The sequence below is a fragment of the Chiloscyllium plagiosum genome, chromosome 3 (assembly GCF_004010195.1).
Source record: "Chiloscyllium plagiosum isolate BGI_BamShark_2017 chromosome 3, ASM401019v2, whole genome shotgun sequence".
In the NCBI taxonomy this organism is placed as follows: Eukaryota; Metazoa; Chordata; class Chondrichthyes; order Orectolobiformes; family Hemiscylliidae; genus Chiloscyllium; species Chiloscyllium plagiosum.
Genome location: NC_057712.1, coordinates 22,093,457 through 22,118,135, shown reverse-complemented (window position 1 = coordinate 22,118,135; position 24,679 = coordinate 22,093,457).

Sequence of the window (24,679 nt, the reverse complement as noted above, 5' to 3'; positions counted from 1 at the left end):
TCCAAAGCCTCCACATCCTTCCTAAAATGTAATGACCAGAAGTGCACACAATACCCCAAATGCGGCCTATTTAAAATTTTAACATTGCTAATTTTATACTCTATGCCCTGACCAACGAAGGCAAACATGCTGTATACCTTTTTTATTATCTTATCCACTTGTGTTGCCACTTTCAGGGCACTACAGATTTGCACCCAGATGCCTCTTTATTTCACTGTCCCTAAGGACCCAGCTATTTTATTGTATACTTTTCTCTTGCCTTTGACCTCCTAAAATGCATCAGTCCATATGTCTGGAATAAAGTCCACCTGCCATTTCTCTGCCCAACTTTCCAGTTGATCGATATCCTGCTATATCCTTCAACAACCTTCTTCACAATCCACAACTCCACTTTTCGTGTCATCTGCAAACTTACTAATCAGACCACTGACATTTTCATCTAAATCATTTATATATATTACAAACAAACAGAGGTCCCGTGCTGAACCTTTGTATGGAATGCCTTTAGTCACAGAACTCCAATCAGAAAAATACCCCTCCACAACTGTCCTCTTTCTTCTATGACCAAGCTAATTTTGTATCCAACTTACCAATTCATCACAGATCTCTATGACTGCTACTTCTTCATCAATGTACCATTAAGGATTTTGTCAAATACTTTAGTAAAGTACACATGGACAACATCCATCAGCAGTCATCTTTGTCACTTCTTCAAAAAACTCAATAAGATTTGTGAGACAGGACCTCTCCCATGCAAGATTAGAGTGATGCTGGAAAAACACAGCATCCGAGGAGCAGGAAAATCGATGTTTCAGACAAAAGCCCTTCAGCAGGAATTCTGCTTTTCCAGCTTTTCCAGCACCAGTCTAATCTTTACTCTGATCTCCAGCATCTGCAATCCTCACTTTCGCCTCTACCATAGAAAGCTATGCTGATTATCCCTCTACTCTCCTGTACAACATTACTTGTTGTAAGAAGTATCTTATCACCGCTCACCATGTTATCTGAGTTATTTGGTCAATTTGCAGCCACCATCCTCTCTCCTGATGGCAATTCAGAGTGTCTGCTTGGTTTGGTGTGGTGGAGAAAAACTATTTTTGCATTTAACAAGAGGAGGCTCTCATCCTAAATAAGACATAATTTATTGTATAGTAGAAACTATGCACAAGTTGCATTGTTACAGAGACTATGAGGAAGACATGATGTTCAATCCTACTCCTTCAAGATCCTAAGTTGTTATCCCACTGAGTCCACTTGATCATAACAAATGATACTCAAGGCATTCTTTCAGAGCCTTGCATAGAGTCATACAATATGGGAACAGAACCTTCAGACCAACCTGTCTATAATCCCAAACTAAACTAATCTCACCTGCCTGCTCCTGGCCCATATCCCTCCAGATGTTTCCTATTCTTATCTAAGTGTCTTGTCAACATTGTAACTGTGCGCATATCCACCATTTCTTCAGCAAGTTCATTCCACACACAAACCACCCTCTTTGTCAAAAAGCGCCCCTCATGTTTTTTTTAAATCTCCTCTCACCATAAAAATGTGCCCCCTGGTCTTGGAATCTCCCATCCTTGGGAAAAGATACCTACCTTTACCCCTATCTATACCCTTCATGATTTTATAAACCTCTGTAAGATCACGTCTCAACTTCCTATGCTTCAGTGAAAAAAGTTCCAGTCTATCCATCTTTCTTTATAAGTCACCCGTTGCATTCTATTCACTTGACATTCACTTGACATCTTCTGATCATTCAATTTCCTTATCTTAGTTTCTCCTTAGCTTTGTTCTGAGTGAGTTACTAAGATATTCACCATTTCTTTCTCTCAGCTCCCTTTCCAAATAACTCTTCATTTTTCAGCTCTCTGCAAATTCTTCACCTTCTGTCCTCCACATTTATTCATCTCCTATTCTCAAAAACCTAACTGCTTACATTTTGTATTTGTCCCTGGGAAAACCTTTATCCTAAGTCACCTACAACTTCAATTTCCAACTCTCTTGTTTATTTTGTTGTATTCACATCCAGCGTTTATTGCCCATCCCTAGTTGCCGTTGAGAAGGTGGTGGGTGAGTTGTCTTCTTGAACCACCACAGTCCACGTGCTATAGATTGACCCTAAATGCCCTTTGGGATGGAATCCCAGGATTTTGACCCAGTGACACTCAACAAATTGTGATACATTTCTAAGCCAGCGTGGTGGGTGGCTTGGAGGGGAACTTGCAGGTAGTTTCCATATATCTTTTGCCCTTCCTTTTTTAGATGGAACTGATCTTGGGTTTAGAAAGTGTTGGCTGAGGATCATTGGTGAATTTCCACCTTGTACCTTGCAGATAGTATATACTGCTGCTAATGTGTGTCAGTGGTGGAAGGAATGGATGTTTGTGCATGTGGTGCCATACAAGTGGGCTGCTTTGTTCTGAGTGCTGTCAAGCTTCTTGAGTGTTGTTGGGGCTGCACTCATCCAGGCTAACCTGTGCCTTGTACAAGATGGACAGGCTTTGGGGATTCAGGAGTCAAGAGTGTGATGCTAGAAAAGCACAGCAGTCAGGCAGCATCTGAGGGGGAGGAGAATTGACGTTTCGGGAAAGAGCCCTTCATCAGGAATGATTGATTCTCCTGCTCCTTGGATGCTGCCTGACCTGCTGTGCTTTTCCAACACCACACTCTTGACTCTGATCTCCAGCATCTGCAGTCCTCACTTTCTCCTTTGGGGATTCAGAAGGTGAGTTAATCACCATATTATTCCTAGCTTCTAACTGAGTCCTGCAATCACTGTGTTTATGTGGTGAGTCTGGTTGTGTTTCAGTTCAAAGGTTACTCCCAGGATGTTGACAGTGGGAATTCAGTGATGTAACACTATTGAATATCAAGAGGCAATAGTTAGATCGTCTCTTATTGGAGATGGTCACTGTCAAGCATTTGTGTGTTGTCAATGTTACTTGCCACTTGTTAGTCCAAGCTGGATATTTTCCGCATAGATTTTGCATTTGAACATGGATTGCTTCAGTATCTCGGGAGGCATGAATGGTGCAGAACATTGTGCAATTATTAGCGACTATCCCCACTTCTAATGTTATGATAGAGGGAAGGTCATTGATGAAGCAACTGAAAGTGGTTGGGCCTAGGACACTATCCTGAGGAGCCCCTGCTGCGATGTCCTGGAGTTGAGATGACAGACTTTCAACAACCACAACCATTTAGCTATGTGCCAGGTCTGAGTCCAACCAGTTTGCCCATGCAGACCCATTGATTTAAGTTTTACAAGGGTTCCTTAATACCATACTCAGTTAAATGCAGCCTTGATGTCAAGGGCTGTCACTTTCACCTCACCTCTGGAATTCTGCTCTTTTGTCCATGTTTAATTCAAGGTTGTAATGAGGTCAGGAGCTGAGTTGCCCTGGCAGAACTCAAACTGGGTGCTCTTGAGCAGATTATTGCTGATAAAGTGCTCCTTGATAATACTGTTGTTGACACGTTCCATCCATTTACTGATGATCGAGTGGAGACTGATGGGCACTTATTGACTGGGTTGGATTTATCCTGCTTTTTGTACACAGGACAAAACTGGGAAATTTTCCACATTGTCAAGTAGATTCCAGTGTTGTAACTGTACTGGCAGAGCTGGGCTGGGGTGTGACATCATCTGGAGTGCAAGCCTTCAGTACTATTACTGGAATGTTTTCAGGGCCCATATCCTTTGCAGCATTGAGTGCCTTCAACCATTTCTTGATATCATATGGAGTGGCTAGAGACTGTCTGGGGACCCTGGAGGAGGCCATGATGGATCATCCATTTAGCATTTCTAGCTGAAGATTGCTGCAAATACTTCAGCTTTACAATTTGGTATTGGGTTCTTCAATCATCGAGGATAGGGATATTTGAGGAGCCTCCTTCTCCAGTGAGTTGTTTAAACGTCCACCAGCATACATGACTGGAGGTGGCAGGTCTCCAGAGCTTACATCTGATCCATTAGTTGTGGGATTGCTTAGCTTTGACTGACACTTGCTGCTTATGTCCTTTGGTATGAAAGTAGTCCTGTTTATGCTTCTATTCACCAATATACTCTTGTTCCCCAAGATTTTCTCACTATCACCTTTATCTCTATCCAAACACACCTTCCAGAAGATTATTTATTATATCCCATTCTGTTTGTCCTTCTACTGCATTTGTGCATCTACCTCCTCAAGTCTAAGGTTCACAGATTTGTCTTTAACTAGTAGACAAATGGTGTAGTTATCTACTGTTGAATTGGTCCTACTAGAGCTTCCTCTTAATTGCCATTATCAACTAGTATCATATTGGAAGGTGCCAAAACCTTGGGTTTTATTTTTCACCATCCACAAGATCTTTAGATTAGCCACAGATTAAGTGTGGTTTCTGGAAGAGACATTTCAGTGTTGTGGTAGGGACAGAACTTTGATTGGAGAAATGCAAACAGGGCATTGAGGGAGAAATGGACATGGACTGAGTTAGCATCAACACATCATGACAGTAAAGTCTTTTGATCAGAGGAGAAATGAACGTAGATTTTAATGGAACTAATCAAAGCTGGAGAGAGAGAAGCAGCCATAAATTCAGAATAAGGCAGACCAACAGGTGGTCAGGAGAAAATGAGATAAAGTTGAAGATGCAGGAGATCAATTTCATGGACGAGATGAACTTGAAGAAGGGAGTGTTACAGGTAAATGGAAAGAACCTAGACAGAGATCCCTATTCTGTTCCCTATTTCATCATATTGTAAAGTAATTCCATGGAGCACATGACCATTTTTGTTCTCCATTTTCTATTCTTTACCAGAATAAACCATCTCCAGTGCCTGACCCACTTTAGTCCTGGAAAACTTTATTCAGGAATCCTGAAGAAGGGCTCATGCCTGAAACGTCGATTCTCCTGTTCCTTGGATGCTGCCTGACCTGCTGCGCTTTTCCAGCAACACATTTTCAGCACTGATCTCCAGCATCTGCAGTCCTCACTTTCTCCCACTTTATTCCTGGACAGATCTCTCTCTAGCTTCTTCCCAGTTCTCCATAACACTCACTTCTTCAAGTGCATCTTCAACCCCAACCCATTTTCTCCTGACCACCTATTGTTCTGCCTCATTCTGATGTTATTGCTGCTTCTCATTTTCCAGCCTTAACTAGTACCATTAAAATCTATGCTCATTTCTTCTGTGATCAAAAGTTCAATTCTTTACTGTCTTGATGTGTTGATGCTATCTCAATCCATGTCCATTTTCTCCATCGACGCCATTTGCATTTCTCCAATCAAAATTCTGTCTCTGCCACAACACTAAAATGGTTCTTCCCAAAACCATGGCTAATCCACCAAGCATGCACACCTCTGGACACCCTGGGCAATTTAATGTGACCAGAGTGCCTAGCCTGCATATCTTTGGACTGTGGGAGGAAACTGGAACACCCAATGGAAACTCACATAGATACAGGGAGAACATGTAGAATCCACACAAACAGTCACCGAAGGCTGGAATCAAACCTGGGTCCCTGGTGCTGTGAGGTAGCAATGCTTACCATTGTACCTCCCCCCCCCACCCAACCCCAAATAAAAGTCCAAATATTCTCTGTGATTGATGGATAATAAGATAGTACGTGATCCACTTGACCTCCTTCAGTGTCTCTGCTGCCTTTGTCATGGTTGGAAGTCACACGACACCAAGTTTTAATTCAACAGGTTTATATGAAATCACAACTTTTCGGAGCGATGCTCCTTCATCAGCTGATGAAGGGGTTGCACTCCGAAAGCTTGTGATTTCAAATAAAACTGTTGGACTTTAACCTGGTATCATGTGATTTCTGACTTTGTCCACCCCAGGAGAAAATGAGGACTGCAGATGCTGGAGATCAGAGTCGAGAGTGGGGTGCTGGAAAAGCACAGCAGGTCAGGCACACCAGTCTAAAACCAGCACATCCACACTTTGTCATAGTTGGTTACATCTTATCAAAGGACATCAGCAATGAGCAACTGAGTCAGTGTCAAGAAATTCATGTCTCCTGTTGTGATTTGTACTTGTATGATAATTTCACAGAGTGGGAGATTAAAGTTTCACCTCCAGGTTAGGCAGCATCAAAAATCATTGTAAACAGACTTTTTATGTTTTTGTGCTGAGAGCGGAGAGAATGAATGATGGACAGCACAACATGGAAGGCTCTCTCTCTCTGTGTCTCTCTCTCTCTCTGTCTCTCTCTCTCTCTCACTCACTTCCTCTCTCCCTTTCTCTCTGGTTTCTCCTCATCATCTCAGAAGACAGTACCCATTCAAAAAACAATTGGACTAGCAGACATTTATCAAAAACTCAAACATATCTACAAACTTCTCCACTGATGAGGAAATCGGTGAACAATTTAAGCTTTTGGTAGTGTCTCACATGGGAGACCGATAGTGAAGGTAAGAGCCAGTTGGATCCAAGGAAATTTGGCTAATTTGATCTAGAATTGTCTAAGTGGCAGGTGGATGGTAATGGTTGAGGGGCATTTTTGTGACTGGAAGTCTTAGACTCGAATGTCGGAGGGTTGTTTAGTAAGTTTAAGGATGATACAAAAATTGGTGGGGTGGTAAATTGTGACGACAATAGCCTTAGATTACAGGAGGATACAGATGGGCTGGTCAGTGCCAAACAGAGTGCAATCTAGAAAAGGGTGAGTTCATAGTCTTAGGCAGAACTAACAAAGCTAGGGATATACGATGAATGGTAGGACCCTTTGAAGCACTAAGGATCAGAGGGGCTTTAGTGTGCATGTGCACCGGTTCCTTCTAATTGCTGGCCGAGGCACAGAGTTGAAAAGCACGGAAGTGATGCTGGAACTGTATAAAGTATCGATTAGGCCAGAACCAGAGTATTGTGTGCAGTTCTGGAATCCATATCATAGGAGGAATGTAATTGCATTGGAGAGGGTATAGAGGAGGTTTTCCAGGATGTTGCCTGGGCTGGAGAACTTTTGCTATGAAGACAAATTGGATTAACTATTCTCCTTGGAGCTGAAGGGACTGGACGGGAACATGATTTAAATGTTTGAAATTGTGAGGGGTATAGACAGGGTAGAGAAGAAAAAAATGTTTCCCTTGGGTAGGGGGAATGAATGACTAGAAGACATAGATTTAAAGAAAGGGGCAAGAAGTTTAGAGGGGATGTGAGGATTTTTTTTTCACTCAGAGATTGGTGGGAATCTGGAACTCACTGCTTGGAAGGGTGATAGAAGCAAAAAGGTTCATAACATTTAATAAGTATTTAGACATATACTTGTGATGCCGAGTCAAAGAGGCTACAGGCTAAGTGCTGGAAAATGGGATTAGAATACTTACGTGATTGTTTTTGACCAGCACAGGCTCTATGGGCTGAAGGGCCTTTTTCTGTGATATAGATGCATATGACTCCAATTAAACAATTGTGGTCTTTGGTTACAAATCTAACACCCCAAAGGCTCCAAGAGCTCTTAAAATGTCTTATTCTTCATCTTCCTGTCTGTACTAGACAATCTTTCCTTTTTAAAGTTACTATCTACATTTTTGTTTGAAGTCACATTTTATAAATTTTTTTCTGGATTACTAGAGAACCAAATTCATCTGTCTTTCACTCAAAAAACCTTATAACCTGTTCCTTCATTCTGATCTAGGTAACTATATCTTTATTTGGCACATGATATAGCTCTGTGCTAAAAAGAAAGAAATATTTGACCAAGAAAGAATTGAAAAGAGGATAGCTGACTTACAATTCTCATCTGATTCTAACACATCTGGTGGCTCACCGGTACATACTGAACAGATTAGTGAACAAACTGGATTGGGGCAAATAAATTGATTCATCAAATACTGTTTGAAAATGGAAACTGCAAAAAGATTTTCTTGAGTGTCTAGGAATAAAAACAGTCAAATGTGCACATTTGATATTAGTGCCTTCAGAAAACACAATCAATAACTTACTAAAAACTCAAAATCTATGCCTTGGAAGAATTAAAAGGAGCCACCAGGTACTTAAAGTGGAACTTCTGACTGAAAGCCAGGAAAACAGAAATTGCAGAACCAGCAGTGATATATTTGGAGGTTGAAATTGAGGACAATGAAATGGATAAATTAAGATTGAACATTGAATACTGTTATGCATCAGATCAGACCAGACCCCCTCAAAACATGTTAAGATGGTAACCCAGACCCTAACTTTTTCTTATTTTAAAGGTAGATGTGAAGCGTGTGTTCCTGATGCAATGTGACTGATCAAACTGCTCGACATTATGGAAAACAATTTATTTAAACACTATAGTTAAAGTACGAAAAGAGGAAAGAGGAATTTAGAATAATTCAACTATAGGAAAACTTAACCAAATAATAGATACAGCACTAATTACTAATTAAGTGTTTCAATATAATAACATCCCATCAACACACACCTTGGCAAAAAGGTAAATTCAGACCCAGATTCTTACATGTAGTTCTCCAATCCAGGAGGAAACAAGAGAGTAACAGCTAGGACTCATTCACTGAAGCTTCCAACTCTTCAGAGTCCCCAAACAGCTTCTGACTGCTACAGCTAAAAAAAAACCTAAAATGTCCAATCTGTGAGAACTGGCCACTCCCAGTCAGGCTGCTTCTATTGTTCCAACTTTTTTTAAAAAACCTTAAAGGCCTCCTGTCTTTAGTATCTAGTTTGTCACCTCTGCCTTTACAATCTCTCTTTAAAAAACCCAGGTCAAAATATCCTTTACAAAGTGACAGCATTGTCACAATTCCAAGAATGAATGGAGCGGTGCGGTGGCTTAGTGGTTATCACTGTTACCTCACAGCGCCAGGGACCCGGGTTCAATTCCAGGGTGACTGTCTGGAGTTTGCACGTCCTCCCCGTGCCTGTGTGGGTTTCCTCTGGGTGCTCTGGTTTCCTTCCAGTCACCAAAGATGTGCAGGTGAATTGGCCATGCTAAATTCCCATAGTGTCAGGTTCATTAGTCAGAGGGGGATGGGTCTGGGTGAGTTACTCTTCGGAGGGTTGGCATGGACTTGTTATGCTGAAGGGCCTGTTTCCACACAGTAGGTAATCTAATCTAATCAGGAATATGGATGGAGAGAAGAAAGGGGAAAAGAGAAAGAGCAACAAAAAAAGAAAGTGAATTCCAATTAAGACAAATTGAGCCAAGAAACGTGAATAGCCCTTGGGAAAGTCCCAAAGCTTACCAGTCTAAAAAGCTGAGTATTCAAGTTTTCCTATTTAATCCCTACGTATGACAGAAAAAAAAAGTGCCTTCTTTATATCTTTCAAGCACTTAACACAGTTGTTAAAGTGGCCAGGCCAACAATGGACACTGCTGTGGCAGAGCAGACTGAGAGGGAAAGCTCATAAAATTTTATCCAAGGAGAGTGCATGGATTATCAGGCAGCAAAAAGGATTATTTTATGTGAGTGGGAGTTAGTGTCAGAGATGTACAGTCAGAATTTCCATATCCTCAAGAAACAGCCTGACCACACATACTAGGAGGTTGAACAATTTAAGTAGCTCGCTATTGACCAGTGGCACCAGGCACGTAATATTGAAGCCACCCACATAAAGGTATCATGAGGTAATTCTCCTTGAGGAATGTAAAGGTTCAATGTCATTTCCAATACATGTAGGAGAACAGAGAGTAGCAGGAGCTAGACAGGGAGCAATTCTAGCTGATGCTTATGTCCATTCCCATATACTCTGAAGCTGGAGTCTGGGAGCTGACACGGTCCAGAGAGGGAAATGAGTGAGATAAATGCCCCTGAGACAATAAATAAATACACCTGTTTGGGAAAGGTCAGTTACTACTGTAACAGCAGTTAAATAATATCTAATGGTATACAGCAAATACTAGGAACATTCAGTTTTAAAGGACTCCAAGTTCCTTCCTTTGGGAAGAAAATATCCCTATTAAGTTGTATGATGATGCTGCAAGGTTATGGTGTCCTCGGCTTTTTTTTTTCAGAGAGATTGTAAAAGTCACAGACTCCAAAAAGTCTAAGTTTGAAAGTTTTATGGCCAACTTGATTATAGCTAATGGATGCTGGCTCAGCAAAAAGACTTTTAAGTTTAAAAAAAACACTTGTACAATGAAAGGGGAGTGGGCAATTCTCCCAGCTCAGCTTTTCTCTGGTTTGATTTGGGTTTTCTGGCAGTCTCACTATTCACAGAAAGCAGTCAGGCAGTTGCAAAAGCTGCTGGACCCAAAGAAGCATAGAGTCATAGAATCATAACGATGCACAGCACGGAAACGGACCTTTCAACCCAACCAGATATCCCAATCCAATTTAGTCCCACCTGCCAGCCCATATCCCTCCAAACTCTTCCTATTTATATACCCATCCAAATGCCTCTTAAATTTTGTAATTGTACCAGCCTCCACCACTTCCTCTGGCAGCTCATTCCATACACGTACCACCCTCTGCATGAAAAGGTCGCCCCTTAGGTCCCTTTTATATCTTTCCCCTCTCACCTTTCAAGTTTCACAACATCTTTCCGATAGGAAGGAGATCAGAATTGCATGCAATAGTCCAACAATGGCCTAACCAATGTTCTATACACCGCAACATGACCTCCCAATGCCTGTGCTCAATACTCTGACCAATAAAGGAAAGCATACCAAACGCCTTCTTCACTATCCGATCTACCTGCGACTCCACTTTCAAGGAGCTATGAACCTGCACTCCAAGGTCTCTTTGTTCAGCAACACTCCCTAGGACCTTACCATTAAGTGTATCAGTCCTGCTAAGATTTGCTTTCCCAAAATGCAGCACCTCGCATTTATCTTAATTAAACTCCATCTGCCACTTCTCAGCCCATTGGCTCATCTGGTCAAAATCGTGTTGTAATCTAAGGTAACCCTCTTTGCTGTCCACTTCACCTCCACTTTTGGTGTCATCTAAAAACTTACTAACTGTACCTCTTATGCTCACATCCAAATCATTTATGTAAATGACAAAAAGTAGAGGACCCAGCAACCGATCCTTGTGGCACTCCACCGGCACAGGCTTCCAGTCTGAAAATCAACCCTCCACCACCTACATCTATCTTCCACCTTTTAGCCAGTTCTGTATCCAAATGGCTAGTTTTTCCTGGATTCCATTAGATCTAACCTTGCTAATCAGTCTCCCATGGGGAACCTTGTCGAACGCCTTACTGAAGTCCATAAGCAGTTCAAAGCTGGTCCTCCTCTCTCTCTGATCGCTCTCCCATAAGACCCTGTGTTTGATTTTACTTTTTGTGCCAAGGGGTGATTAAAGGGATTGTTGCAAGTATTGGGAACAGTATCATTAAGTTGGATTTAATCTGTTGGGTTTTTGGATAGGTTAAATTATTCTGCATCCTGTTCTCTTTTGTTTGTGTTTCATTCAGTAAGCTTGTAACAAATTTTATTTTGTTTAAAACTAAGTGGTTTGACCAGTCTCATCCCTCCTAGAATATCCGCATTACACCTGCTTAAAACAACTAGCAAAGTTAGGGTTTGGACTACTTTCTTGATATGTTTTTTGGGGGGGGGGGGGGTCTAGCCTGGTCTATCACACTTGTCATAACTAATTCTTAGCTAATCTATGTCTAATGTATATGTTTGGTTCTTTAATTTCTAGAATAAGCATCACAGAAAACACACTAAAGCTATTTAAAATGTTAACATGAAGCTTTTGGCAACAAATAAACACAAAGTGAAAAACATGACTGATGTATTTTTTTTCACTATTTTTATGTTCTGCTTGATATTTTAAACCAATGCTCTTCTGAGGTACTGGTCCACCCCAGGATTGATTTGAGATTTTAGGGATATTGTAGTTATTGAATGGTTAAACTGAGAGATGGCCTTAAGGGTCTGATTCTATAGGGAGACACTTGATATCTGCTCTGTGATGTTACATATTGATATGGGGTCCAAGAGTATCTTCCTATCATGGTTCAGTCAGTGGGTTGGGAGCAGAATGTAGGCTTTCAACTGGTAAAATATCCCCCCAAATTTCATTGTCCAGACATTAATTGGGATACAGTGGAGGTATTACATGCTGTGCATTATTCTCCCCCATTTCTGAACATTCATCTCATAAATGGATGATTCTGGATCCAGGGACAGGCTGCAGGCCTGCATTTCTAATGTCACAATGGCAGAGGTAAGCCCCTCCTTTTTCGCATCAAAGTGCAGTACAAATGACTACTTCATATTTCACATCATTACATACACCATTTGTGGGTGTGGTAGTAACTAGTCCATTTACTGGACCCATTTTCAAATGTATGTACCTGTTTGTTCTTGCTTTATTCCCTGCTTGGTCCGCTGTATTTTGCTTTCCTTTTTCCTTATATCAAATTATTGGGTTTTTTTCCCTCTCTTCTTCCTGGTTCTGCATTGAAATGAAACTATTGTCCTCCAGAGAGTTGGGCTTACCCTTGGCTGGTTATGGCACATGCAGTTACAGGAACAGATTAAGTCTGGAGTTGAAAGATTCTTGAGCCCTCCTTTCACCTGTACTCGGGTTGTGGCTATTTCTTACTCAGCACATTTCCCCTCTTAACCTTCAATTGTCCCAACTATTTTTACTTTAATCATTTTCCTCTCTCACATGTACCATTTTGTTTTAAAGTCAGTTTCTCCATAAATTATGTGTCAGTAGCTTGATCGTAAATGCATTTTCCTGCTCTTCAGGCCACAATAAACATTGTGTATTTACTTGAAATCCATTCCTCAGTGCTTTCACTGAGCTGATGTTGATTACTTCAGTTGTAGCAATCACTTCTGCACGGTTATACTAGTATCCCAACATTATGTCAAGTATTCTTGACGTTCTGATAAAAAGATCAAAAATGTTGGAATGGGAGAGCGGAATGTTTTGGGAAGGGCACAAATATCTCCAAAAGAAAGCTGTCCATTAGTCAGCTTCATCCACACTTTTTACTTTTATTAGATATATTCCATTTAACTATACCCAATGTGAGTTATTTCCATTCAATGTTATGTCATTTTCCTGTTACAATCTTTCTTCCAAGCAGGCCACCTCATTAATTGACACACTATCTAATTCAGAAGCTCTTGAGAAAGCTTACAGTCAGGTTTTAAAGAAATAGGTTTGTAATATCTTTATAACAGAAATCAAACATTTCAGTCTTGTTTTCAAGCATTGCCAAATGCTGCTGCTTTTTCATTCTTAGGAAACAAAATTCTCAAAAGGAACTTGCCAGAGTCTGCTTGTTATTTTCTTCTTTTAAAATTCTTCCAAATTCAAATATGGTAAAAACATTCCTGAGTATCTGTTTAAAGTCATTATTGTCTCACTCAAGGGATGAAATTCTAAACATTTCTGATTTGACACACCGGGGAGGATGGAGGTAGTGAGGACTGCAGATGCTGGAAAGTTAGAGTTGATAAAGTGTGGAGGTGGAAAAAGCACAGCAGGTCAAGCAACATCAGAGGAGCAGGAGAGTGTTGTTTCAGTCCTGATGAAAGGTCCTGACCTGAAATTGACTCTCCTGCTCCTCTGATGCTGCTTGACCTGCTGTGCTTTTTCCAGCTCCACATGGAGGAGGATGTTGTAACTTATATCTTTGTAATCTCCTTCCTCAAGGTTCTAAGCTCAACTGGTGACAAAGGTCTGCATGTGGTTCTGAACCCCTCTACAACCACAGCAGGAGTTCCCTCTTTACTTCTTTTTGAGTCATTTTTTTTGCCAATGGCCCTTGCTACTACACATATCAGCTTCGCTTCCCTGTACAAGAGGGGTGAGGCAGGAAAGAGCGTATTACCATCTTCACCTTCCCAAACTGCCCAAAGTCCCCAGGAAAATTATTGTCCCTAAGATCACTATCCTCACCAGGGGACACTGCAGCTATTATTGTTTATTGCTGGCTAATTTGTGTTTGATATTATAAATGTTGGCTGTAAGAGTGATGTGGGGACGCAACACTTTGTCATTGAATTAGTTCTGTCAGAGTGCCATTTGCACCCTCTAGTTCACCCTTTAATGTGGCGTTGTCTGCTCATAAATCAGTGTTTTGTTTAAATATTTTTTCAATCCGTATATTTTTAGAGTGTTCCTCATCACATGCTTCTATTTCCCTCTGTAATTAAAATTACAAGGTATCACTTACCCTTTTTAACTTTGTAACCTGCTGCGTAGACTCTTAGTATGTCAATTGAAGAAGCTAGCTCCATGACAAGGACTGCTCTTTGGCCCAGAGTACCTGCTGATACATGTTTCCAGTGTTGGTAATTTACACTGTCTCAATAAACCATTTGAATCCATTCAGCTAATGACCATAGGGCAGCTACTCATGACATGAGGATGACCATCATCTTACCTTCATCTGAAGGTCAATTATCATTCTTTCTAAAACCAAAACTTCCCATATTCCCAAAATACTGCTTTGATAAGAACACACATGTGGCACCAGATAAATCTTTGACACGAGTTCAAGAAATTACCATGATCTTGGTGATCTTGATAATTGTTGTGGACCTTTCTTGTACCTTACATTTTTTTTTAATTTAATAAAAATGTGATGATGTTTGGGAAAGGCTAGTTATAAATGCAACAGCTGTTAAATAACATATGACACAAGAAATATTAGAAAAATTTAGTTTGAAAGCGATCCCTATTTCCAACAGCAAACAAGTCTGTACCTGAGAATTTCCTATTTAAATGGCTTCACCAACCTCATCTCCTTTAAGATTTTTCATCAAATGCACACCCACATCTTAGGCTTTTTTTGTCTCAGTTTATAATCTCTCCTTCTGGGTTGGTTACACCTCTTAGAAGCACCTCAGGATGTTTTGCTATATTAAAAGCAATATATCATTACAAGTTCTTGTAACATTATGTAAGTGTATCATAAGCTCTGATGAATCAGGTACAAAAGAATAGTGCTGTGTCTGATTTTGGTTTAGTAAATCACAAAAAAAGAACCAACTGGATAATAATGTGCTCCACAACATTGTATTGCTTGAATGGAATCTGTCTGTAATGGACACCACTGGGATTGGTTTCAGTTAAGACAGGTGCTTTAATGCAGGTTTAACTCTGAATCATGCACGGTATTGTTGAGACTGACATTCAATGGGTTTTAAGACAGATTTTGCTTTATAATGCTTGGTACAGTAGATAAGAAAAACACATGTATCCTGTTCACCACTTGCTTGTGGCAGTGAGCCAGTAAATTAAATAACAGGACAAGCAAAGCAATAGAAAAGCATAAGCAATCTGGAGCAAGGATGAACCTTTTCAGTGATCTTTCCACATGGGGGGAATGCGATCCAGCTGAATGTTTAACATGTCACCTTTGTCTTGAAGTAACTGTATTGGTTAACAAAATAAAAATCTTTCAGCTTTAGGAGGACTTGTCTCTCCATGAAATAAACCCACATGACTCAAGGAAAGACCTCTTGGGATTGTAGAACAGGTCATATAAGAGAATTTAAGTCATTATTTTATAATTCAATTTTCAAATCCACATAGAAACACACACACACACATACAATAAACACAATGTTAAAAGTCATGATAGAAAGGTGAAAAAAATGTTTTGACAATGTGAAGTAAAGTGTTTTGGACACAGATTTTTCTGGGGTGAAGGAAGTCACAGTGTTGATAGACTGAATGGCCTCTATGTGTCATGGTCCTCTATGGTGGTAGACTGCACAACATTATCCAGAATGTGAATATAAAATGCAATTTGTACTAGTCTAACTAAATTAATGGATATAAGCTGACCCAGGTCACTTAGATTGAAGTGAAAATGTTTAAACCTAAATCTACTTTCCCACCTATCTGCTTCACCCTCCCCTCTGACCCATCACCATCGTCCTCAACCTTCATTGAACTCTCGCCTTCCAAGTACCTTCCCATCAGCCCCAGCCCCCTCCCATTTATCTCTCATCTCCCTTAAGCAAGCCTCCCCCCCCCAAACTCTCTCACACACACACCGACTCTCTTGCTCCTCGAATGCTGCCTGACCTGCTGTGTTTTTACCAATGGCACACTTTTTGACTCTTATCAGCTCAAGCCTAGATGTTGTCCATATATATATATATATATATATATAGTCATAGACTGTTTAGTATCTGAATGACTTGTCCAATCATCAGTGAACATTCTCACTTTCGACCTATCATGGGGAGAAGGTCATTAATGAAGGTTTTGAGCAAGGACAATACAATGGGGAACTCCTACAGTAATATGCTTGAATTCAGTCAATGAACCTCCAACAATAGCAGCTATCTTCCTTTTGTGCTAGGAATGACTCCAACCAACAGAGTTTTCTTCCCCGATACTACTTTCGCTAGGGCTCCTTGATCTCACACTCAATCAAATGCTACTTAGATTTCAAGGACAGTTACTTTCACCTCACCTCTAGAATTCATCTCTTTTCTCCATGATTCACCCTGACAGAAACCAAACTGAGCATCAGTGAGTAGATTATTCATTTACAACTGCTGCTTGAGTGCACTTTTGATGACCCTTCCATTACTTTACCACTGGGTGAGATGGGATTGAGAGGGTTATTTTGGATTGGTCCTATCATTGGTAAATAGAGCTTGAGGAGTTTTGCTACAAGGAATAGTTCAAATGTGGGCTGTTCAATCTTTAAAAGAAAAATATTTGAGGGTAAGTACCAGCACAGAATTGTAGGGCTGAATGTTCTCCTGTGTTTGATCCTTTATAATTTAATGATCCCGTGTAACTATATAAAATATTGCTGTTAATAAGCTAGTAGTTTCCTTAATCTGCTGCCAAGTTGAATAGGAGTAGGCTAGTCACAAGGCACATGATAGAACAATTACTCTTTTATAATTAGTACTGTCACTTGAAAAAGAACAGTCAATCAATTCAAACAGGAATCATAGAGTCATAGAGATGAACAGCATGGAAACAGACCCTTCGGTTCAACTTATCCATGCCAACCAGTTATCCCAACTCAATCTAGCTCTACCTGCCAGCAGCTGGCCCATAACCCTCCAAACCCTTCCTATTCACATACCCATCCAGATGCCTTTTAACTTTTGCAATTGTACCAGCCTCTACCATTTTCTCTGGCAGCTCATTCCATACACGTACACCCTCTGTGTGAAAAAGTTGCCCCTTAGGTCTCTTTTATATCTTTCCCCTCTCACCCTAAACTTATGCCCTCTAGTTCTGCACTCCCCCTATCCCAGGGAAAAGACTTTGTTTATTTATCCTATCCATGCCCCTCATGATTTTATAAACTTCTGTAAGGTCATTCCTCAGATTTATTATTTTAAAAAAAATTAATTTCATTTCAAAAATACAACTGAAACATTAGAATCTTTTGATGATGATACTGAAATTCATAGGTGATGCAGCTAATTGGAAGGAAACGTCATGTTGGAAATAAATGGTTGAAATTAAAACAAGGCTCTGAGCTCTATCGAATTTATTTGCACAGGTTGCAGCATTTTTGCCAGTGTTTACCCAGCCAACGGCACTGGCAATGGGACTGTGGAAATTATTGATTATTTACAAAAGAACCTGTACAATTTCTTTCCCTTCCTCAAAGGCAAATAGGAAATGTTGAATGACAAGGATAAAACAAATGTAATGAGACTGAGAAAGACCAAGAGAAACATATATGACCTTTCTTCACTGGAATACTTCATAATCTCAATAAAGAAATACTCCGGGGTAAGAATTTTTTTTTATATCCATTGACAAAGCAATCCTAAAGTCAACATTTAAAAAATATCATTTCCAGGCTCAAAGTAAGAAAAACAAATCTGTATTTCAGTATAAAAGCAATATACTGGAGATCTGTAATAAAAAACAAAAAGTGCTGCAGAACCTCAGCTAGTCAGGCAGCATCAGCGGAGAGAGAAACAGTTAACATTTCGAGTCCAATATGATTCTTCTTCGAAGATCTGCCAGAATTACTGAATTTCTTCGGCTTGTTCTGTTTTTACTTCCTTCCAATATCTCTGACAAACTCAATTCTTCCATGGATCAATCAACAGTCCTATCCATTTAACCTCTGGACTGTAGATTCTGTCAAATTGCTCCCTGCATGTACCCTTTTGCACGCCAGCAAAATTAAATCAAATAAAAAATTCACAAAACATCCTACAGATATCCCCTGAAACAAGGTGAAATTTCTGGTCCATCTGGTAGGAACAGAGCATGCAGAGAACTGCAAAATCTCCAGTTATCTCGCAATATAGTGATGGGCAGTCATGTCATTTAAAAGTGAAATCTGTTAATTCTGCATCACAATTGCTGCCACCTTGCCCTTATTACATCCAAAACTTAGCATGAGTTATGACAATAAACTTCTCACCCATTCCTTCTCATACAAGTATACCTTCCTTCACAGCCGAGCATGGGAGAATTCAACTATTTATTTCTCATGGTTGTTCTTATTGCAATTGAAGAATTCTTAGCAACATTTAGATTACATTTTATATGATGACATTTGGAGAACCCATGCAATCTGTATGGGGAAAATGACACATAACCAAAGACAGAGAGCAGCCAGAGATATTGGTACTTCTGGGCTGGGATCGTATAGGGAATCTGAACAACATGGGCTATAGTGGGATGGCTTGCAGAATTGATCAACAAATTGGGTGAGGCCTCTGTCAATGGCACCTTTTATGCTTTTCACAAGTAGCATGCTGAGATTCTCACTAAGCAATGGCGAGCTGCCAATCGATAGTCATTATTGATTATGAGGTGCCTTGTTAACAGCCCATCTCGCCTCATTACTATTGAGGCTTCCATTTTCCCAAATTCATCAAATAAGCCTGATGTCAGGAAAACCTGACAAGAAAACTAGAGTGACCACTTCATCTTATCACTTGCTTCAAATGACCTTCATGTTGGACACTGGGGTAAGTATCAACCACACACACCCTATGTTCATATACGTTGGGATCCTGTATGTCTTAATCTCTAACGTCCCTCTTGGAATATCTCTGATCTACTTATAAGATGCTTCTGCACTTCAATGTTGTACCTTAGGATGTACTGACTATAGTAATGCTACAGCATGGACACTATGCACATAGAGTCATGCACCAGCACACAGACTGAACCAGGCTGCATCTCTGGGGTCTTCGCTCACTGCCATTGCACTCATTCCCTTTGTTCTTAGCTGGATTCTCACAGCATCCTTGCCTTGCTTTTTGGTGCTTTCGCCTCTCAGCTAGAGACACCAGTCTCATTTAATCTTTGCCTCCCTTACCATTTAGTACAGATGCAAAGCCGAGAAGTTTGGTGTGGTTCTCAACAGGCCTCAGTCATGTCAAGGGGGATAGCCTTCACTCAGGATGTTCAAGCGACAGTAAAGGCAGTGTCCAATATCAATCTAGAGCCTGCTTGGGATGGTCAGAGTCACGATCCTCTGCTAATAAAGTGTGGGGAGTCTGCCTGCCTTGAGCCTTTCTGCTTTACTGAGGGATTGTTTTCCTCCTAGAATGAGAGAGAGGCAGACAACTGTTGTTAGTGCAGGTAAGGAAGCATCCTGAGTGAATAAATAGAGGGATTAGAGAGTTAGTAGCGTTGGAGATTAGGGTATCTAAGGACAAAGATGTCGCAGGCAATTGTGAGTGGGGTACAGCATGAATCTTGGTGGGAGATGTGTGCAGTAGCAGAAACAGAGAGAGGTATCGGAGAGAAAATCATAGGATCATAGAATCCATACAGAGTAGAACTAGCCATTCGGCCCATTGAGTCCACACTGACACTCTGAAGAGCATTCACCTACTCTATCCCAGTAATCCTGCATTTCCCATGGGGCGGCACGGTGACTCAGTGGTTACACTGCTGCCTCACAGCGCCAGGGCTCCAGGTTCGATTACAGCCTCGGGCAACTGTCTGTGTGGAGTTTGCACATTCTCCACGTGTCTGCGTGGGTTTCCTCCGGGTGGTCTGGTTTCCTGCCACAGTCCAAAGATGTGCAGGTCAGGTGAATTGACCATGTTAAATTGCCCATAGGTTAGGTGCGTTAGTCAGAGGGAAATGGGTCTGGGTGGGTTACTCTTCGGTGTGGGCTTGTTTGCCCGAAGGGCCTGTTTCCACACTGTAGGGAATCTAAGTTAATCTAATCAGATCAACCTAGTCTGCACATCTTTGGACTGTGGGAGGAAACCAGAGCACCTGGAGGAAACACATGCAGACACAGGGAGATTGTGCAAATTCGACACAGACAATCATCCGAGGCTGGAATCGAACTGGGGACCCTGGTGCTGTGAGGTGATAGTGCTAACCACTGAGGCAGCATGCCACCCTTAGATGGTGTAACTTACCCTGACAGAGTGAAGAAGGACATTGACCTTCTTCCTAAAGTGCTGGGCATTCTTCCAGATGGCTGAGACTGTTTTAAGCTGTGTGGAAATATTGGACCATGCAGGCATGATAGAGTCATAGATTCATAGAGGCATACAGCATAGAAACCTTTCAGTCCAACTTGTCTAAGCTGAACTAAGTTTCTGAAACTAAACTAGTCCCACTTACATGTGTTTGGCCTATAACTCTCCAAATCTTTCTTGTTCATGTACATGTGTCTTTTAAATATTGTAAGTGCACCTGCATCTATCACTTCCTCCGGCACTTCATTTCACATGAGAATCACGCTCTGTGTGAAAAAGTTGCCCCTCACGTCCCTTTTAAACCTTTCTCCTCTCCCCCTAAAAATATGACTCCCAGTTTGAACTCGAGGGAAAAGCCCTTTGCTATTCACCTTATCTATGACCCTCATGATTTTATAAACCCTCTACAAGGTCACCCCTTAACTTTCTACGCTCCAGTGAAAAAAAGTCCCAGCTTATCCAGTCTCTCCTTACAACTCAAACCCTCCTGTCTTGATATCATCCTGGAAAATCTTTTCAGAAACGCTCCAATTCAAGAATATTCTTCCTATAGAAGAATCAGATATTATGGCCTTCAATGCAGACCCTGGAGAAGGACCAAGTCCCAGATGAGCACCATTGCAACCAGCAGGACTTTCAGATCTCTGCCCATCAAGCAGGGCACTGATTTCCCCCTGACTGCCATAACTGGGGTTAATGTCAGTTAATACACAGGGCTGTTCTGGATTTACATTGTGTATCTGGATGCAAAACAGTTTGTTAAAGACGCAAAGGATGCCAGTGAATTCCAGGATATCTGATGTGGATCTGATGTTGGCAGCTAGTAGATATTCATTTTATTTTTTATTCATTTATGGCACTTGGATGTTGCTGGCTGGCCAGCGTTGATAGCTCATCCCTATTTGTCCTTGAGAAGGTGCTGGTGAGCTGCCCTCTTGAATCGCTGCACTTCACTTGCTGTAGGTTGACCCACAATGCCAGTAGGGAAGGAATTCCAGGAATTTGACCCAACGACTGTGAAGGAATGGCAGTGTGTTTCCAAGTCAGGGTGGCAAGTGGCTTGGAGGGGAACTTGCAGGTGGTGGTGTTCCCAAATACCTGCTGCCCTTGTCCTTCTCGGTGGAAGTAGTCGTGAGTTTGGAAGGAACTGCTTAAGGATCTTTGGTGAATTTCTGCAGTGCATCTTGTAGATAGTACATACCACTGCTATTGAGCACCGGTGGTGGAAGGTTTGAATGTTTGTAGATGTGGTGCCAATCAAGCGGGTTGCTTTGTCAAGCTTCTTGAGTGTTGTTGGAGCTCTACCCATCCAAGCAAGTGGGGAGTATTCCATCATACTCCTGACTCATGCCTTGGATAGACTTTGGAGTATCAGGAGGTGAGTTACAATGGTTAATTGCAATGGTTAGCCAACAGTTCCACCATTGTTGCATCATGTGACTAGCTGGAAGGTGGAAGGTGACCTTGATAAATTTGATCTAGCAATTCTTAGGTCCTCACTTTCTTCAGTTATTAAACTCTGAGGGGTGGAATGAAGGAAGTGGAGGAGGGAGAGGAAGTGTGGGCAGGCTTGTGGTCAGTTGGAAGTAACGTATAGGATGTCCAAGGTTAATTGTGGGGCAAAATGGAAACAAACTTGTTCTAAATCATTAAATGAAATAAACCTGCTTTATGAGTCAGGTAACAATATTTAATTAACAGAGAATGTTTTAAAAATTCGCTTCGGGGTTATGGGTTTTGCTGGATGAGCCGACCTTTATTGCATGTCCCTATTTATTCTTGAGAAGGTGGTGGTGAGAAGGTTATATTTTCTGGATTCACTGCAGTTTATATATTGTAGGTACATTCACAATGCTGTAAGGATGGTACCCCCAGGAATTTGCAGCAACTGTGAAGGAACAGTGATATATTTCCAAATCAGGATGGTGAGTAGCTTGGAGAGGAACGTGCAGGTATTAGTGCATGCAGCTGTTGTCCTGGTCTTCTAGATGTCATGTTCATGGCTTTGAAAGGTGCTGCCTAAAGAGCCTTGATGATTTTCTGCAGTGCACCTTGTAGATGGATTTCACTGCTGCTACTGTATGTTGGTAGTGGTGGGAGTGAGCATGATGCCAATTCTGAATAGTCAAGCTTCATCTTAAGTAGGAGATTGCTTATTTTAAATGCTTGCTAAATGTAATCAGGCCTGTTATTATTGCTCTTCCAGTTCCTCCCAACAACATAACCTTCATTTCTTTTTTTTACTGTTCAAATATAAATAACGTAAACTATTAAACATTGAAATTGCCACCTGGGGCAATTTGGGTGATCAATGAATAATTCCATTCAGAATGCAATGTATCTATGCAAATATTAACTAGTGTATGCCAAAGCACACATCAGCCGAAGTTGTATTTTGATTGGTGTCAGTTGTGTCAAACATTTTTTGCAGGGATTTCTAGCAAAAAGCCCGACAGGTTTTCTTAATGTATCTGACCAAACTCTCTGCATTAGCCATGTACCCCAGCCCTATGGATACCCTAATGCCCAAAGATATCAGACGACATTCTCTGAGCAACTCTTTACTTGGCAGATTTCCTGGAATTCATCAACATCCTTTGTAGCCATGCCATTTATAAAAACCCATTGTCAAAAAGGAAGTATTATGAGCTTCAGCTGAGGAGGCAAAACACTTGAAGACAAGATAAAGCAATGCAAGGCAGGGATGTTGTGAGCATTCAGATGGGTTCAGAGTGAGTGAGTCCTAAGACAGCAAGTGAAGAGCCTAGACATACGGTCTGCTCCAGTCCATGACTCGGGAGCATGTCCCTGAGAAAACAGGCTCCTTGCTGCTGCATTACAATGATAGTTGTTGGTGCAGCCTGAGATACAGCATTGAAATGCAGTAGTATATAATGAATGGATCTGAAATGTGCCAGCAGGGTTCATAGAGGCCGGCACATATCAGATACCAATGTCTGTGGGTATGGGGTTCATGTGGTTGTTCACGGAGCATGCACTAAGATGGTCATGCCATTCAGCATGAACCTTTAGAGAAATCAGTGAGGTGAAATTGCCAGATTTCTGCGTTGTTTTCCATATTAAGTTTTCTCAACATCAAGCTTGCTTGGTGAATTTGGTCAGATTGAAAGCTGAATATTAATGAGGTGAGTTGGGCTGTCAACATGGCAACTCACCACTGCCAATTGAGAAACTTGCAGTGTCACTTGTCCAAAGCATAAAAATAGAGTCAGATGCTTCCAATGTTGAGATCAGCCTTGTCGAAACCTTGTCTGTTTCTGCAATAACTCATGTTGTTCAGACCCCTTTCAGTTTCTGTCCTTAGTTTCATAAAAATGTGATTTTGAAAATGGTGTTCAAATCTCTAAATCTCACTTCTCTAAAATACACCAAATGTTTATATTTGATATTCTAGGGAAGCTATTGGTATTTCATAGCCAAACTGAAATGAGTGCTTCCAAATCACTTTCATATTATTACCTAACAATCCTGAATAAGAGTGTGATATAAAGCTTGACCTGTTTTTTTTTAATTTTAAATATTCATAGTACAAGTCACATACCAACTGAAATTTACTGCTACAATAATTGGAATACCTCCTACCTTATTATGTCCAATGCTTCAGCCAACGTTTTAACACCTGTTCTTGTTGAAAGAAAAATTAGAATGTTGGCAGATATTTTTACCTAGGAGCAAACTCAGCTGCTAGGTGATTTTCATTTTGCCTTCTTTCTTTTTGTCAATCTTCATTTGGTTCAGCAGGGTAACCATTCTCTGTGATATTTTCAACTGGGTATTAGTCACTGAATAGAGTCATAGTCATAGAGATGTACAGCTTGGAAACAGACCGTTCGGGCCAACCTGTCCATGCTGACCAGATATCCCAACCCAATCTAGTCCCACCTACCAGCACCCGGCGCATATCCCTCCAAACCCTTCCTATTCATATACCCATCCAAATGCCTCTTAAATGTTGCAATTGTACCAGCCTCCACCACTTCCTCTGGCAGCTCATTCCATACACATACCACCCTCTGTGTGAAAATGTTGCCCCTTAGGTCTCTTTTATATCTTTCCCCTCTCACCCTAAACCTATGCCCTCTCGTTCTGGACTCCCCAACCCCAGGGAAAAGACTTTCTCTATTTACCATATCCATGCCCCTCATAAGTTTGTAAACCTCTATAAACCTCAGCCTCCGACGCTCCATGGAAAACAGCCCCAGCCTGTTCAGCCTCTCCCTGTAGCTCAAATCCTCCAACCCTGGCAACATCCTTGTAAATCTTTTCTGAACCCTTTCATGTTTCACAACATCTTTCCGATAGGAAGGAGACCAGAATTGCATGCAATATTCCAACAATGG